Genomic DNA, 5,025 nt, shown 5'->3' with positions numbered 1-5,025 from the left:
TTATGTTATGCTCTATCCATCCATGTCTTTGTTGGCATTTTTGGAGCGCTCTAGGTTGACTCAATCGAGCTCAACTTTTGCTTCGTTGTTAATCTGGGCAGATCGTCAACTTGTTTGCGATTCCGCCGATGCTACCGTTAGTGTTCCATGCATGCTATGCCTTCGTTCTTGCCATGTGTAGCTAGAACTTTGTGCCTTCTTGCTGGTTATATGCTTTCCTTGCCATGACTTGCACCGTAGTGAGTGCATCGAGCTCGTTTACATGCCTTCGTGAGTTAAATTTCAGCATGTCTCAGTTTTCACTAAGTCTGAAGACTGATTGTGTTCGAGCGATGTTCGTGAGCTCGGTAGAGTATTTTGTGAACCCTTTTGGCCCCAGGTCACTTTGGGTGTTTTATTAAGCTTGTTGAGTAGCTCCATGCCATGTTCTTACTTGTCATGTTCAGGTTCTCTATCATGTTGTTTTGCTGCTCCGAAGAGAGCTTCGTGATCTGAAATTTCAGACTAGTGTTAATTTCACTAAGTCTGAAATCTGTTTTGCATTTGCATTTTAGCCATGCTTGTCTGAACCGCTTAATGGATGAATTTGCCTATGGCTCAGTGCTAGTGTTTTGTCAACCATCTTGTGTACATCACTGCCATGTATTTTGTTTTCATGTTTGGTGGCTGTAGCATGTTCATTTCGTTGCATTTAGATGCCTACTTGCTGTAAACCGCAGACCGGTGTCATATCTTAAAACGCTCGCCATTTCCAAACCGTAGCTCCGATTCCAATGATCTTTATATCGTTTTCAAGCGATTTCATCCCCTCTATCCAGTGGCACACTTGGTTTTCCAAGTTGAGGCCAGGTTCATGCATTTCCTGTCATATCTAGCATTTTGCATCCCGCATCGCATCCCGCATAGCATATCGTCATTTCATCATATTGCTTGGTCTTGCCCGTGGTTGATTGTATCCTTGTTGCTTGTTTGTCTTGTTGGGTAGAGCCGGGAGACGAGATCGCTACCGAGGAGCCCGTTGAGTTTGCTTGTGAGGATCCAGTCAACTCTGACAACTGTGCAGGCAAGATGATCATACCCTCGAAATCACTACTATCTTTGCTATGCTAGTTTGCTCGTTCTTTTGCTTTGCCAATGCTACGATGCCTACCATTTGCTTGTCAGCCTCCCAATTGCCATGTTGAACCTCTAACCCCCCCCTTTTGTCCTAGCAAACCGTTGATTGGCTATGTTGCCGCTTTGCTCAGCCCTTCTTATAGCGTTGTTAGTTGCAGGTGAAGATTGGAGCCGTTCCTTGTTGGAACATTTATTTACTTGTTGGGATATCATTATATTGCTATGTTATCTTAATGCATCTATATACTTGGTAAAGGGTGGAAGGCTCGGCCTCTCGCCTAGTGTTTTGTTCCACTCTTGCCGCCCTAGTTTTCCGTCATATCGGTGTTATGTTCCCGGATTGTTGCGTCCCTTACACGGTTGGGCTATAATGGGAACCCCTTGATAGTTCGCCTTGATTAAAGCTTTTCCAGCAATGCCCAACATTGGTTTTACCATTTGCCACCTAGCCTCTTTTCCCTTGGGTTTCCGGAGCCCGAGGGTCATCGTATTTTAGCCCCCCTTGGGCCAGTGCTCCCTCTGAGTGTTGGTCCGAACTGAGCTGCCTGCGGGGCCACCTCGGGGAAACTTGAGGGTTGGTTTTACTCGTAGCTAGTCTCATCTGAGTGTGCCCTGAGAAAGAGATATGTGCAGCTCCTATCGGGATTTGTCGGCACATTCGGGCGGTGTTGCTGGACTTGTTTTAACCTGTCGAATCATCTTGTTGTACCGAGATACCGAGTCTGATCGGTGTGTCTTGGGTGGAGGTCTATTCCTTCGTTGACCGTGAGAGCTTGTCATGGGCTAAGTTGGGACTCCCCTGTAGGGATTGATCTTTCGAAAGCCGTGCCCGCGGTTATGGGCAGATGGGAATTTGTTAATGTTCGGTTGTAGATGACTTGAATTAAACTTAATTAAAACGAATCAATCGTGTGTGTTACCGTGATGGCCCCTTCTCGGCGGAGTCCGGGAAGTGGACACGGTGTTGGAGTTATGCTTGCGCAGGATGTTCCTTTAGCTTCTCGCTCGTGCTTCGCCTTCTCTTCTCGCTCTCTTTTGCGTGTAAGTTAGCCACCACATATGCTAGTCGCTTGCTGCAGCTCCACATATTTTTTTTGCCTTATCCATTCCTATGAGCTTAAATAGTTTTGATCGCGTGGGTGTGAGATTGCTGAGTCCCTGTGGCTCATAGATACTACAACTCCAGATGCAGGTTCAGGTGTTTCTGCTCCAGTTGACGATTACGAGCTTCAGTGGGAGTTCGACGAGGACTCTCAGCGTTACTACGTATCTTTTCCGGATGATCAGTAGTGGTGCCTAGTTGGGGTTATCGATTCAGGACCTTGTCGCATGTTGGGGGTCTTTTCCATTTTGGCACCGTAGTCGGGCCATGAGTGCTTGTTTGATGGATGTTATTTATATACTCTGATGTGACGTGGCGAGTGTAAGCCAACTATGTTATCTCCCCCTTTTATTATATATTACATGGGATGTTGTAATGATTGCCTGACTTGCGACATTGCTTTCAATGCGGTTATGCCTCTAAGTCGTGCCTCGACGCGTGGGAGTTATAGCCGCATCGAGGGCGTTATAAGTTGGTAATCAGAGCCATCCCCGACCTTAGGAGCCCCATTGCTTGATCGTTTTTAGCAGCCGAGTTGTGTCTAGAAAAAAAAATATTTTGAGTCCTTAGGAATTATATATCGGAGAGCTTAGGAATTCTTTTTACTTCCCAGTCTCCTCATCGCTCTGGTAAGGCATCCTGACGTAGAGTTTTGACTCTTCTCTTCTCAAATTTCACAAAAAAAAAAATTTAGGTTCACGCGAGTATCTTGGTTTTGTTCCGATGGTTTTGTGACGAGAACATTGTTCTTGGTGCCTCCTGTCTTTAGGGGTTGTGGCAGTGTCCCGGGGAGTTGAGCTCCGAGGTGTTGTCGTCACAATTTTATCGTTGCAATTCTGGTATACTTGAGATATGTTCGCCGACATCGAAAATCTCTTTTATGCAGTTCGTTGGTGAGATAACCTCGACGCCACCCAGTACTGGGGCGGGAGTTCGGGAGTATCGCCATAACTTGTATAACGGATGCTTTTCGAAGGTTGAGGTAGATGGTTTCCGAAGTTTTCCTGGTTATGTGTTGAAGGATGGATACAGCTGGATGTAGGATTTGCTAGTTTGGGTGAGATATTGTGCTTCCCCTGTATCCCCAACACCTGATTGCATAACCGGAAAGGTTCGGGAGTTTCATAGGTGGGAATTCTAGTAGCTCTAGTTCTTCTTCCACGGATATTGGTTTGAGATTGGGATTTCTTACCGATTATTCGTTCTTGATTCGTACCTTGTTGATTTATTTCTCTACCTTAATTCTTCGTGGCTTCGCAATTTATGGATATGTGATCATTTGAAGAGGAATGCATTCGTTCATTTTGTTCGGATGTGAAGACTATATGTTGCAATTTTCGTTCCGTTGGATTCAGCTTCTATATTGTTGTCTATCTATGTGCTAATGGTGGTCAACCTGTTCAGGATGGCTCCTCCAACGCGCACGACTCCGAATCCTAATCCGCCTCCACCTCCGCCTCCTCCGGAAGCATGGCAAGCTGTGATGGCCGCTACTAATGCAAACACACAGTTGATCATGCAAATCCTTCAAGAGCGCAATCAAGGCAGTCAAGGGAATCAAGGCCATAATCAGCACCACTTTGCTACTCTGAACCAGTTCCTTGCTAATGGCCCAAAGACGTTCAGCGGTTGTGTTGAGGCTACCGATGCTGACGATTGGCTAGTGGATCTGGGCAAGCATTTTGAATGCAGCAACGTCAGGCCTGAAGATTTCGTCAAGTTCGCTTCTTTCCAGCTCAAAGATCAGGCTGCAGAGTGGTTCCAGCAGTACAAGGATTCCAGAGGTGGACGTCTGATCACTTGGGACGATTTCCGTCAAGATTTCCGCGCTCATCACATCCCTCAAAGTGTGGTTGAGAGTAAGCGTCAGGAATTCCGCAATCTGAAGCAAGGCTCTTTGTCTGTCTATGAATACAACAAGTTGTTCCAGAAGCTCGCCCGTTTTGCCAAGCAGGATGTTCCTGACGAGAAGAGCATGATCTATCAGTTCAGGGGTGGTCTTCGTGAGGAAATTCAGCTCGCTCTTGTCCTCTTTGAGCCGTTGAGATACGATGAGTTCTACAACATGGCACTGAAGCAAGAGGCTGCTCAGATGAGATGTGATGCTTCCAGGAAGCGTGCCAGAGATGTTACTCCGTCTTCCTCTACTCAAGTGGTCAAGCAGCAGAAGTATTTGCTTCCTCCTCCTCCGTTCCGTCAGCCGTATCAGCAGAAGAGCAAAGGTGGCGGTGGTTTCTCCCACCCACCCAACCCAGGCTTTCAGAACAAGGCTTCGTCTCAAGCTCCAAGATCGAGTGCTCCGTATCACCGTCCGCTTTCAGAGGTCACGTGCAACAAGTGCCAACAGAAGGGTCACTATGCCAACAAGTGTACCAACCAGAGGCGTCTTCCTCCTCCTCCTCCTGTCAGATCGGCAAGTACAGCGGTGGTCAAGCACAATCCCAAGCACGCCAAGGTCAATATGGTGAATGCAGTTCAGGCAGAGGATTCTTCAGATGTGATCATGGGTAACCTTCCTGTTAATGATATTCCTGCAAAAGTTCTTTTTGACTCTGGTGCATCGCATTCCTTCATGTCATTTCCATTTGCATCGGAGAACAATTTTAGCACTAGGGCATTACCTAGAGCTATGCAAGTCGTCTCTCCAGCTAAGCGACTAAGTTCCAGTATGGAGGTGCCGGATATTTCAATCTTGATGGGCGATTTCAAGTTTCTTGCTTCTCCTATGGTTCTTGGCAACTCGGATATCGATCTTATTCTCGGGATGGACTGGCTCTCTAAGCATAAAGCTCAGCTTGATTGTGCAG

This window comes from Triticum dicoccoides, chromosome 6B, assembly GCF_002162155.2.
Source record: "Triticum dicoccoides isolate Atlit2015 ecotype Zavitan chromosome 6B, WEW_v2.0, whole genome shotgun sequence".
Classification (NCBI taxonomy): Eukaryota; Viridiplantae; Streptophyta; class Magnoliopsida; order Poales; family Poaceae; genus Triticum; species Triticum dicoccoides.
This window is presented reverse-complemented; position numbering follows the sequence as displayed.